This window comes from Typopeltis vanoorti, chromosome 18, assembly GCF_054136105.1.
Source record: "Typopeltis vanoorti isolate ZY-2024b chromosome 18, IOZ_Tvanoo_1.0, whole genome shotgun sequence".
In the NCBI taxonomy this organism is placed as follows: domain Eukaryota; kingdom Metazoa; phylum Arthropoda; class Arachnida; order Uropygi; family Thelyphonidae; genus Typopeltis; species Typopeltis vanoorti.
Window position 1 is genome coordinate 49,716,467 of NC_143566.1, and position 14,554 is coordinate 49,731,020.

The 14,554-nt window shown below is 35.2% G+C and overlaps 1 protein-coding gene across 1 annotated transcript in view; it reads left to right on the forward strand.

Moving 5' to 3' along the window:
- The window catches only part of LOC150096657 (beta-alanyl-dopamine/carcinine hydrolase-like), a 239,900-nt gene that overhangs the window by 104,841 nt on the left and 120,505 nt on the right, over nt 1-14,554 (forward strand). The window lies entirely within an intron of this gene.

Below are 14,554 nucleotides of genomic sequence, written 5' to 3' on the forward strand. Positions count from 1 at the left end.
GGTTATCAGTGGTAAAATGTTCATTTTCCAGTTGATTGTGATTTCTGCATACATTTAAATATTCAGTTTTATCCTGGTTAATTTGTAATTCTAGTTTTTCAGCAGCAATTTCGAATTTTCTAAATGTTGTTCTAATGACTTCAGCATTTTCTCCAACAAGGTATATATCATCTGCATATCCTAATATTACTGTTCTGTTTATGTTATCTTTTACAGTTTCTCGAATGCATTTTTCTGATGATCAATTAAAAAGGATGGGCGAAAGAACATCTCCTTGTTTCAATCCTGTCTTATTATCAAAAGGTTCAGATCTAATTTCATTAGCTAATACCATGCTTCGGCTGTCAGTGGTGCAAATTTTGATTAGACGTATTATCTCATGAGGTATTCCTAGTTTATCTAATATTCCCCAAAGTCCTTCTCTATGAATACTGTCATATGCTTTTCTAAAGTCTACAAATAAAATATGGACCTGCAGATTGTATTCCCATTTTTTTCTAGTATCTGTCTAAGTGTAAATATTTGGTCAACTATTGATCTATTTCTTCAGAATATTTGCCAATATTTTCTGGATACAATTTTGTAGCCAGGCTACAAAATTGTATCTAATATTATGCTAAAAAAGAATCTTACCATAATATTAGATACAATTTTGTAGCCTGTTGACACTAGCAATATTCTCCTGTAATTTTTACATTCATTTTGTTTCCCTTTTTGTAAACTGGAATGATTAGCAATTCTTTCCATTTTGCTGGTATCTCTTCTTTTTCCCACATTAAATTTACCACCTTATGTATATATGTGTGTGGTTAATTCATTATTCCCATATTTAATAAGTTTGGTTACTATTCCACCAGCACTGGTGCCTTGTTGTTTTTGAGCAGCTTTATACTTTCCTCTACTTCACCCAGGGAAGGTTTAATTATCTCTAGTTGACAAGCATGATAAGTATTCTGTTTGAAAGACACTGTAGGTTCATCACAATTTAAGAGTTTGTTAAAGTACTCTCTCTACCTGTTTGCTGTTTCATCTCTAGTGGCTAGTATCTGTCCATTGATATTGTTGATTACTGTTATTTTCAGTGCCTTGCAGAAATTTTTTATTTTTTTGGTTTTTAGTTTCATGAAAAAATTTTTTGGTATTATTTACTGTATTTCTGGATTTCTTCAGTCTGTTCATGAAAGAATTTTCTTTTCTTTTGTCTTATTATTTTATTGACTTCCTTGCTGCTCTCTTTGTATCTCAAAGAGGCATGGCATGAATATCAGCTGGGTTATTAAGCCAAGTGCTTCTGTCTTTTTTCTTTTTCTTTACTGCCCATTCACATTCTTCATTGAACCATTTTCCAAGCAGTGATATCAGGCAATGAAATTCATCCCCCACCACATTTATCCCTTTGCTTCTGAAGAAAGGAAATAGATATAAGGAAGGTGGAGTGAATTTTTTTGTTATGGGTTATGACCCATAACATTTGTAGCAGAGTGGCTCAGTGGAAGCGTGCTAGGCCCATAACCTGGAGTTCCTTGGATCGAAATCACATTCTTCTAATAATTTTTGCTGGCCTGGTTGGCCGAGTAGTTAGTGTATCCGCTTTCCAGCCAAAAGGCTGCATGTTCGAATCCTGCCGTGGGCTTGGATGTTTGTGATTGTCTGTGAAAATACTAGTGGTAGTGGTGGGCGGAAGATGGCGTTGGTGTAGTGGTGGTTCATTGTAGATTGTGGGTGGTGGAGATAGAGAATTGTAGAGTAGATGCCCTCCCTCGATGAGTCTTTGGACTCCCTGGAGGTGTCAAATAATAATAATAATAATAATGACTGCTGATAAAGACGAGTGTATCATTTTTATCTTAGAGATCATCTGTGGGGTGCAATCATTTTAATTCTCCACATATGAAGTCATAGTTCAAAATTGTTTCTGTAGCAGAAAAATAGGAAAGGCATATATAAGAAATATCTCTACCTAAAGAGGAACTAAGACATTTCTTTCAAATGGAGAAATGTTAGCAGAAATAGAAATACTAATCCATATAAGATTGAAAATTGTAAGGATATAAACATACATTTACAACATGTAAATGTAAATGTAGGAAATACAATATTCAATCTCTCCTACACCTGAGAGAAATAGAAATCAAATGGATTCTAATCAAAAACTTACGTAGAAGATATCCTTCATTTCATAAACAATAGAAAGAAAAACAGATGGTTCAATAGTTTATGCAAAGGTGCTATAAAGAAACAATTGTGATAAAGTTAAAAATGCTACATGAGCCATCACCAGAAAATACTCTGAATTTGTGAACTGTGCCTTGCAGAAATTTAATGTGTAAAATATTGCATTGAGAGAAAAGGCTGGCAGTAAAAAAATTAATTGAAGAAAGTGAAAATAATACAAAGAGCTCAGATTCAGATGCAGTGGGATACTTGAAAGAGGAGATAAACCACAAACTCAAATACTAACTAATGACCAAGGATATGTAATTACCCAAGAAAAATAAATTATTAAGGAATTAAGATGGTATCTTGAGAGACTGCTAAACAAATCATGTCCTGATGAAAACCTTATACCAGAGGTACAATGTTTAGAAGATATGAAAGAACCCACAGAGGAACCATCTCAGACTGAAGTCCAGAATATTATTTTTTAAAACAATATTCTGGATCTAGAAACACTAGAAACAATAAAGCAGCCAGTGAAAATAAAGTTGCAGCAGAACTTCTAAAAATTGGAGAAGCACCCTGAACAATCGAGATTTATAAACTCATCAAGCTAAAATGACAAAAAAATATATATATATAAAATAAAAAATAAATCCCAGTTGATTGGAATACATCTATACTGTACCCTATTTTTAAAAAAGGAAACCATGATTACTATACATGTATGCTCCTCCTTGAATATTTGCTAAAAATATTATCTGCACTGATCTGGTAAAGAATTAATATATATGTTTCAAACATCATCAGAGACTATTACTGTAGCATTTGCAAGGGAATGTCAACTACTGATTCTGTTTTCATGCTCCAACAATTGTTAGAAGAACATTATGAATTTGATAGAATTACCTCCTAGTATCTGCGGGCTATAAATAAGCATGTGATAATACACATTGAAATACACTATAGGATGCAATGAGGCTAGAATATTGCAAAAGTATATAAATATATGTCTGTGTAATTGCTATGTTTTCTGCATAATAGTTTTCAGGAATATTATTATTATTATTATTATAAAAAACTTCCATAGAGTCAAAGACTCATTGTGGGAGTTCCACTGTTATACACACAGTTTATCATACTGCACCTTAAATATGTTCTGTCTCTGCACCCACCACACTCTCGGGCAATGCATTCCAATCATTTACCAGTCTCCATGCAAAAAACCTGCTCCTCACCCCTTGCTCATACTCTCCTTATACAATTTCCAGTGATGACCTCTTGTTTTCTTCCTACCTTCATCCATTCTATGCCAAACCGACATTAATCTGGTAATAACCTCTTAACAGCTTATGAGTATGTCTTGATCATATTCCCTCTTCTCCTTCTTCTATCCATCAATTTCTAGAAATTGCATTTTTCAATCTGTTTTCATACTCAACATTCCAGAGACCAGAAACCACCTTAGTCAGTCGTCTCTGAACCTTTTCCTATACATCTTCATCTTTTTGAAAACCAGGTGACCAAATCTGCACACAGTAATCCATATATGGCCTGATCAAAGCCTTATACAAGGGAACCATAATATCCTTACTTCTACAAGTCAGTTCCCTCCACATCATTCCCATTATCCGCTGCTGTACTCAGAATTTTAGCATCATGTCCTCTGAAATTTTAGGTCCTTGTCTACAATCACTCCCAGATCTCTCATCTCTTCTACCTCTTACAAGATGTTTCTACCAATTGTGCATTCTACATCCCATCTCTGCTTCCCAAATTTCAAAACTTTACACTTTGCAATGTTGAATTGATATCCTCAATCATTTACCCATTCAGACAGCCTATTTAGGTCCTCTTGCAAAGCTACAATATCTACTCTACCTCTCATAACTCACCCCAACTTTGCATCATATGCGAACAACTGCATATCACCATTCAGACCTTTCCCAATATCATTTACATGCAAATTAAACTGCAATGAGCCCAAAACAGACCTTTGGGACATACACCACTAGTAACTTTCCTCTTCTGGGATATCACTCCTCCTTAGACAACTCACTGATACCTATCAGACAGCCAATCTACAATCCAGCGAATCTACTGTTCAGCCCTATCTGTTCCAATTTTTATCAAATTCCTTTGCAAAATCTAAATATATCACTGTATATGCAATGACAAAATGCATCCTTATTCAGTGCATTTGTCACTTTATTATAGAACAGTAAGCAGCTTGCTAAAACACAATCTTCCTTGAACAAATCCATGCTGACTGCGAAAGAGTATTTTTCTGTTGTCAGCTGAATTCTGAATCTTGGTTCCTAACTAACCTCTCTAACCTTAATCTTAATAAGAAGTCTGAATGATAAATGCACGTAAACACAAGAAAGATATTTAATTAACCAGATAATTCGGTCTGGAAATAGCAGACCATCCTCAGTGGTATTACAAGAACAGTTATAAAAAATACAAGCTAGAATATTAACAATAGAGCGTTTAAAATAGAACAAGCCACGTGATGTTATATCACTAAGTATGAAACGGAATATTTTGAAGTAGAGACATGATTAAATAAATAAATAAATAAAAAATAATTAAAAATAAATAAATAAATAAATAAAAAATTAATGAGTAATCTTGATTAGACTTTCCCAGATTTTTGATATAGATATACAGTCATTACGATTCAGGTTGGGACGGTGGAGCAAGGCCTCCACGCTTTCCTTGAACAAACGTTCAAACTTATAACGGGATCTATGTAAGAGGCGAGTCCTGGACCAAAGGATGCTGTGGTCAGTTTCAATCTCGTGCTGAGCCAATCCAGACTTTTCAGGTTTGTTGTGAAGAATGGAGGATTGATGTCCTTGGATTCTTTTTTCAAGAGAACGTCCAGTCTGTCCAAAATAGGATAGATCACAGTTGCATGGAATTTGATAAACTCCAGGAAGAGATAAAGTTGAACGTTTGTCTTTAGGAGAAGGAAAATGAGAAGACAATTTGTTAATAGGTGAATAAGTAGCTGTTAAATCATATTTCTTTAAAATTCTTGTGATAGGTTCTGAAATACCAGAGATATAAGGAATTGGCACTCGACATATTGAAACTTTGTTGTTTTGTGAAGGATTATAAGAATTGAGAAGATGTTGAGTTTTCAGAAAAGCCATTGAGTTTCATATGTTGTTGGATGGTAAAAAATTTTTTCTGTAGATAATCAAAGGTAGAACAATTAGTTTTTGCTCTTATGATGAGGCATTTTATAATTCCTGTTTTTTGACATGGATGATGGGCTGATTCTTTAAGAATATAACGACCTGTGAACGTTGGTTTCCTGTATGCTGTAGATGTAAGAATATTTGAAGGTGACCGGATGAGGAGAACATCTAAAGAAGATAACTGGTTGTTTTCTTCTATTTCCATAGTAAACTTTATACGATGATGCAAGGAATTGATACTGTTTAAAAAAGAAGGTAAAGAGTTTTTGCTATGTGGCCAAATAGTAAAGATGTCATCTATATATCTTATCCAAAAGGATGGTTGAGGGAATAGATGAGAAGAGAACTTTTTCTAGATGTTCTAAATAAAAGTTGGCTAAAGCAGGAGAAAGAGGACTTCCCATGGCTGTTCCTTCTACTTGGCTGTAAAATTTATTTTGACATACGAAATATCCAGAATGTATTACGAAATTGAACAGTTTTATAATGTCTTCAGGAAAGATGTCAGCAAGTAATTTTAAAGTTTCCTTGAGAGGTACATTGGTAAATAAAGATTCTATATCAAAGCTAACCATAAGATCTGTAGGTTTTAATGATACATTTTTTAATTTTTGTAAGAAATGTGAACAGTTCTTTAAAAAAAAATTAGAGTTGCCAAATGTAAGATTTGAAATTCTATAATTGAAAGCCCTACTCTTATCACCTCCCTTATGAATCGGAACAATTTTACCCTCTTTCCACTCCTTTGGAACTTGACCCAGTGCAAGACTCGTGTTGAAAAGATATGTAAAATCTGTTGTTAACCATCTGAAACATTCCCACAAAACACGTGGTGAAATAGAATCAAGTCCTACAGGCTTATTTACATCAACTCTGTTCATTTCCTCATATACTTCCTGTTCATTTACTAACTGTTCCTCCTCCTTCTTTCCCACGGCTTTCAAGTTCTACATGATGTCACATTCATAAGAATGAAATACCTTTATAAATTGCTCATTAAATATCTCAACTATATCCTCCTGTGCCAAGGAAAGATGCTCTTACTGACCTTATTCAATCTAGCATTGGGGGGGGGGTCATAAAGAGACCTAAACGAACAAAGGAGAATGGAAATGAAGAACATCCTATTGGCTTATGCTAGGTGGTATTGTTACCCTTGGAGACTCATCATGATAATGAACACCAAGAGTTATTATTATGGTAATGAGATTATATTCACAAGTCACTAAATGAACATTATTCTTTTATTGTATGGGTCTTGATCAGATTACATTCAGTTTTGAAGGAAAATAATCTGTAGCTCATTCTTTTAGAGAATAATCTGTAGCATTTGACAAATAAGAGTAAAAAAAAAAAAACAGTGCAGTGATGTAACTTATCAGAATAATATAGAGCAGTAAGTAACTCATATAGTAAAATGAAAGAAAGAGATAACAAGAGGACATTTCTACCTGAATAAAGGTGAGCAAGAGAGTAAGTTTTTTTTTTGCTTGAAGAGCTTTGTGTGAGCGGAATGCATTGCGTGAGCTTGTGATGAATGAACGTTTACGCACTCAATTCACTAACTGAACTTTACAGTTCAGTATGATGTAAATAATAATGATATTTTTTTATCACATTACCACTTTGTCTCAAATAAATTTGAGACAAACACGTAATGTAAAATTTAAGCAATACTACTACCTTTTCTTTTATGTGATTCAAGAACAGTTTCTAATTATTATCATAATTTGCATAGTATGAAATTGCTATAACAGGATAAATTATGTGTTATCAGTAACAATAATAATACCTCAATAATAATTTACTATTAAGTTCATAGTTTACACAAGGAAATATAATTGAATGTTAAAGTTTACTTCTTTTTTTTTTTCAAAGTTTGACAAAATATGATCGTTCATATAAATATTATACAAGGTATTAATGAAATAAAGAGCCAAAACGCTTCACTTCGGCGATGTATAAATTATTTATATTAAGGGGATATTTAATCGCACATTGCTTCAAAGCCGAATAAGAAACTCTAAGAAAGAAATCAAAGAGTTTCATGCCGAATATAACAAATTATAAAAGTTCGGCGAGTCCAAGCATAAGCAAACACCTGGTGATACAAAATCGGAAAACTCACAGTAAAGGTGGATAAAGATACGATCACTATTCTTAGTATTAGCCCTAATGTAAAAACACATCCACTAGGAGATGTATGTTGTTTTACATTAAGGGGGACAGGTCGCTACCCAGACCGGTTTCAACCTTTATTGAGGTCTCATCAGTGACTAGGTAGACCAAATAATACCAAGATTGTAGTGATAATAGCTTTAATACTTTACAGTATGAGTTGTCAGAAAGGTGCACAAATAAATTAATGAAATAAAGAGCCAAAAGGCTTCACTTCGGCGATGTAAAAATTATTTAAATTAAGGGGATATTTAATCTCACATTGCTTCAAAGCCGAATAAGAAATTCTAAGATAGAAATCAAAGAGTTTCATGCCGAATATAGCAAACTATAAAAGTTCGGCGAGTTCAAGCATAAGCAAACACCTGGTGGTACAATACCGGGAAACTCACAGTAAAGGTGGATAAAGCTACGATCACTATTCTTAGTATTAGCCCTAATGTAAAACACATCCCCTAAATGTGGGATTAAATATCCTCTTAATTTAAATAATTTTTACATCGTCGAAGTGAAGCCTTTTTGCTCTTTATTTCATTAATTTATTTGTGCACCTTTTTTGACAAGCTCTTTATTTCATTAATTTATTTGTGCACCTTTTTTGACAAGCTCTTTATTTCATTAATTTATTTGTGCACCTTTTTGACAACTCATACTGTAAAGTATTAAAGCTATTATCACTACTATCTTGGTATTATTTGGTCTACCTACTCACTGATGAGACCTCAATAAAGGTTGAAACCGGTCTGGGTAGTGACCTGTCTCCCTTAATGTAAAACAACATACATCTCCTAGGGGATGTGTTTTACATTAGGGCTAATACTAAGAATAGTGATCGTAGCTTTATCCACCTTTACTGCGAGTTTCCCGGTATTGTACCACCAGGTGCTTGCTTATGTTTGGACTCGCCGAACTTTTATAGTTTGCTAATTTGGCATGAAACTCTTTGATTTCTATCTTAGAGTTTCTTATTCGGCTTTGAAGCAATGTGGGATTAAATATCCCCTTAATTTAAATAATTATACAAGGTGTCTGAAAAAGAACTCTGGAGTTTTCAATGAAATTTATTTTATGACATTTTGAAGCAGAAATGTATGTAGCATATATTATCCAAGTACAATATCACAAGTTTGATTACCTGTCAATGTGTGTGCACCATTTACATCCCTACAGGCATCAAACAAAATTCCACCTCAGACCATACTTGGATAAGCATATCCATAGGAATTGCTTCTATGGTTGCTGTTATTCTGTGGTGCAGTGAGCAAAGGACTGGATTATTTCTTGATATGCAATGCCTCTTACATAGCCCCAAAGGAAGAAATCCATTGTAGTTAAATCAGGACTGTGCAGTGGCCAAACAATGAGACCTCCTCTGTCTATCGATTTTCCTGGGAATTGGTTGTTGAGCACAGTCCACACAATCACTGCATAATGTGGTGAGGATCTCCACATTCCCAATCTGGGGAAATACAAAGTTCTCTAGCATTTTCTATTTGGATCACCATACAATGGTATTTTGATTATATTTGTGAAGCAACAACCAGATGGCAATACTGACAGACCAGATATCTGTACAGACACACTGTGCTGCAGTAATGGTGTCACCACGAGAAAAAGCACAGTGTGTGTGTGTGTGTTATGGCTCACAGAAACGAAGCCAGTAACAACCATCCAAAGGAATTTCAGGCAGGAGTATGGTAGGAATTCTCCAAGTGACAAAAGCATCCATAAATGGCATCAAGAGTTCTTGCAAACAGGAGGTGTCTTAAAAGGACACTCACCAGGTAGGCATGGAAGTGCAGAAAATGTGAAACAAATTTTTCCATCATAGCCCGAAACGTTCAGTTCGTAGCGTGAATCGTTAATTAAGCATTCCTAAAAGCACAGTGCATGACATTGTTCACAAGAGATTGAAATCTCATGCTTATAAACTGCAGCTTGTTAATCACATCCAGACTACTGATAGGCAACAAAGAGTTCAGTTTGTGATCACTATGTTAGACCTCATTGCTGAACATGAATACTACTACTACTACCTCTAGAGCATTTTATTTTCTGATGAGGCAATGTTTCATGTGCATGGAATTGTGAATTGTCATAATTGTCGGGTGTTGGGGTCAGAAAATCTGCATGAACTGGTGGAGTTCATCCATAACAGTCTGAAAGTTCACTGTCTGGTGCAGCATCATCACATTGTCAAGCCATTTTTTTCATGAGGAGACAATTATGAGTGTGGCATACCTGGATATGCTAGAGAACTTTGTTTTCTCAGATTGAGAATGTGGAGAGCCATATTTTTCAACAGGATGGAACCGTTCCACATTATGCAGCAATTGTGCAGACTGTGCAACTGATTCCCAGGAAAATGGATAGACAGAGGAGGTCTCATTGCATAAAAGAGGAGGTCTCTTTTAAGCAAAGGAAGAAATCGATTTACAATGGATTTCTTCCTTTGGAGCTGCATAAAAGGCATTGTGTATCAAAGAAAAAAATCCGATCCCTTGCCCTGCACCATAGAATAACAGTAAGCATAGAAACAATTCCTATGGATATGCTTGTAACATTGTATTTTGATAATATATGCTACATGCATTTCTGCTTGAAAATGCCATGAAATAAATTTCATTGAAAACTCTGTATAATTATGCATAAATATCAATAATAATGTATTTTACATTTTTTTTTCACATATATATTTACAATCATTCATTTAATGTGCTAAGAGAGACTATTTTTCATTTTAATGATATTGATGGAATAATTTTATATAAATATAAATGTTTTTTTCTGCATTTTATTCTTTACATTTGTATTTCAATTTGCAGTTCTTATTTCACAATTTATATTTACATTCCTTTTTTGTTTGCAGCAGGGAATGGATTCATTTCACTTTTTTCACGTTGCTATTTTTTAAAAAAGATCAATAATAATAATAATAATAATGTGTTCATGCAGACTATATACATTTATGCAATTCACATATTGGGTTTTCTGTTGAACAAATATACATTGGAATATACATTTTTAGATGATCGTACATACTATCAACAACAGAAGTAGTAGAAGTAATAATTCATTATTATTATTATTAAGTAAATTAATATGTAGTGATGAAATTAAGCATTAATAAAATATTAAAGATAAGTTTAGTTCTGAAGAATACTTATAGTTGACTAAGACAAAACTGTATTATCATATTTGCAAAAAGAGTGAAGTATATGTAACCAAGGATGAGACTCATTCTCATAGAATAAATATTAAGGGTCAAGGAAAAGGATGCATGTTGTCTGCATACTGATATCTGGCTCAGTATGTGGAGGTTGTGAATGTTATTTATGTATACATTAAAAAGAGTGAGTGATAAAATTGAACCTTTAGGGACTTCATGTTTGGTTTAATAAAATATTGCCATAGTACATAGTTTACCTGTACTATGGCAATATTAACAAGTAGCAATGAGAACATTATATTCTTTTATTGCATAGGTCTTGATCAGACAACATTCAGCTTTGAAGGAAAATAATCCGCAGTGTTCGTCAAATGAGAGGAAAAAAAATAGTGGAGTGCTATATAACTTATCAGATTAATATAGAGCAGTAACTCATATTATTATTATTATTATTATTACCCAAGACCCCATGTAGTCAAAGATGCATGTAGGGGTCCTTTTATCATACACACAGCTCATCATATCGTGCTTTGAACACACTCAAATTCTCTGCAGACACCACACTCTGAGGCAAGGCATTCCAATCATTCAAAACTCTGCATGAAAACAACTTGCTTCTCACTCCCATACTCACATCCTTTTTGTACAGTTTCCATGGATGAACTCTGGTTCTCCCTGATCTCCCACTATTTTCTATAGCACCTCTCCTGCATTGCTCCTATAACAACCCCTTAATAACGTGTAGGTCTCTATCATATCTCCCCTCTACCTCCTGCTTACAAGACTCTGCAAGTTGCATCTCCCCAATCTTTCCTCATACTCAACATTACAGACTACCTTAGAAATCACCTTGGTCAGTTGCTCTGGATCCTTTCCAACATCTCTTCATCCTGAAAACCAGGTGACTAAATCTGGTCACAGTAGTCCATGTGTGGCCTAATCAAAGCCTTATATAATGGTACAAGAATCTCTCTACTTCTACAAGTCAGTGTCCTCTGCATCATTTCAGATTATTATCCACTATCGCCTCCAGATCTTCATTATTTCCTTCACCTCCGACAATATATCCTCACCAAGCATAAATTTGGCATCCAATCTTTGTTTTCCAAATTTTAAAACCTTACATTTTGCAACATTGAACTCATATCCCCATTCCTGTGCTCAATCACTCAATTAATTCAAGTCTTCTTGTAAGGCCACAACATCTTCTCTACTCTTCATGGTTCATGCCACCTTTGCATTATCTGCAAATAACTGAATATCTCCATCCAAATCTTCACCAATATCATTAATATACCAGTTAAACAGCAATGGCCTTAAAACAGAACCCTGAGGCACACCACTAGTAACTTTCTTTTTCCTGGATATCGCTCTCCATACACAACTTGTTGATACCTATCAGATAGCCAGTCTCCAATCCAATGCACCAATCTAATATCCAACCCCATCCACTCCAGTTTGACTATTAACTTATCATGTGGTAATCTATCAAAAGTCTTTGCAAAATCTAAGTATATTACTGTGTATCCTTCTTCTCTGTCCATGGAAGCAGTCACCTTATTGTAATAAGTAAGTAGATTACTAAAACATGACCTCCCTTTAGCAAATCCATCCAAGATAATACCATTGTTGTCAACCCAATTCTGAATCGTAGTTCTCACAAGCTTCTCCAACAACTTAACCACAACACCTGACACACAGATAGGCTTATAGTTTGATGCTTGAGTTCTATCACCTCCTTTATGAAGTGGCACAATCTTGTCCTCCTTCCACTCTTTAGGCCGAATGCAGGACTCATATTAAAAAATATGTCAAGGCCAGCATCAACTCCCTGGCACATTCCTTCAGAATACGTGGTGATATATTATCAAGTCCCACAGCCTTATTTACATCTGGTTTGCTCAACTTCCAATACACCTCTTGCTCACTTACAGTCAGTCTCTCTTCCCTATCATCAACTGCTCTCAATCTCTCCATGAAGTCACGTGCACAAGATTGAAAGATCTTTATGAACAGCTCATTAAGTATCTCCACCACACATTCTGCAACAGCTGTCTTTATACCATTTCCTCCAATCAATGTCATCCTTCCATAATCATTCTTTCTTTTGCTGGCTATATATCGAAAGAACTCCCTAGGATTCTTTTTGGCTTCATTAGCTAACTGCTGTTCATACCTCTCTTTAGCTACTCTCACCAACCAAGTCACCCTCCTTGCCTGGTCTTTGTAGACCTCATGAAATTGGTTACTTCCACTTCTCTTATGCTGCCTCCACAATGCCATTTTTCTCTGTATTGCATGCTTAATCTTATTATTCATCCATCTACCTTATTTAACCTTCTCACCCTTGGAATACATTTAGACATTGCATCTACTAAATAGTTTTTGAAAATCCCCCAAGCTACATTGATCTCTTTTCCAGCTAACTCCTCATTCCATGCTACACCTGCAAGTTGTCTCCTGAGCTCTTCATAATCAACCTCCCCTTGTAGTTCCACATATACCCTTTTCTTACAGAGGTCCTCACACTGCTGACAACCACCCAGGTAATCACCTCGTGGTCAATCTCACCAATTGGTGGAGATTTAACACTTCATTTATAATTACATCCTCTGATGAGATGACCAAATCCAAGACCCTCAATCCTCATGTGCGCTCTGTTACATTCTGCCTGAGGTAGTTTTCCCTCAAAAACTCAAGAAACTCATTTTCTTTACTTCCAGTTGCTATCTCATCATTCCAGTTTATATTGCCATAATTAAAATCGCCCATAATGATCACTCCTTTCTTATTTGCTTGTCTAATTTGATTATACATTTCATTGTCACTACCATCCACATTTCCTGGTCTATAACAACATCCAACCAAGTATTTCATTCCATTCACCTCTATTTCACCATACTGCCTCAAAACCACTGATACTATTTCCTTCTTGTATCTCTACTTTGTATGGGCATAACTCTTTCTCTATCAGAATAGCACTCCCCCTCCCTTTTTACCCTTTCTATCCTCACGAAACATATTATACCTTTCCATCTCTATTCCTGTCAGGATGTCATCCTCATCTAACCATGTCTCACTTATTCCAACAATGTTGAGGTGAAAACAGATTCAATCAGTGCAATCATTTCATCTGCCTTGTTTCTTACACTTCTAGCATTTGTATATAAACACAATAGCTCATTCCTGGATCTACAGCTAGTTCCACTGATACCACTCATTCTATGTGATCTCTCCATGCTCGACTGGGATCATTTACCTTTCTGCTTATTCATTTTAGAGCACTCTTCGATTCCAACTGTTTCCTCTTGATCTCAGGTCATCCCATTCCTTTCCTGTCTACACATGCTCTCACTTCCTCTTGGAGCATCCACCTTTCTCATGCTGTGTACCCCTGTCCACCCTGAGCCTCCCTGTTTCCCTGTTCATCTTGCACTCCAATTCTCTCATTTTCCATACTCATGCCACTTATTTCCTCATTCATAACCACCTCTTCAATCTCTCCTGTCGTACTCTCCTGCTTGTCCACATCACTTCCAACTTGATCTGATTCATTCTCTGTACTCACTTCTCTATCTTCCAGCAACATTCTCTCCGAGTGACTCACACCATAATCACTCAAATACAGTCTATCGCTCCCATACAGTTCATTTTGTCCTTCAAACTCATTCCATACATTAACAAATTGTACTCTCCTCTCCTCACACATTTCAGCCAGCATATCATTCATAATCCTTGCTTTCTGCCTCATCTCACTATAGTTATACCTAGGCAACACGCTTACTACCCTTCCTGTCACACTATTCTCTTTTATCCATCTAATCAGCCTCCTGATATCCAT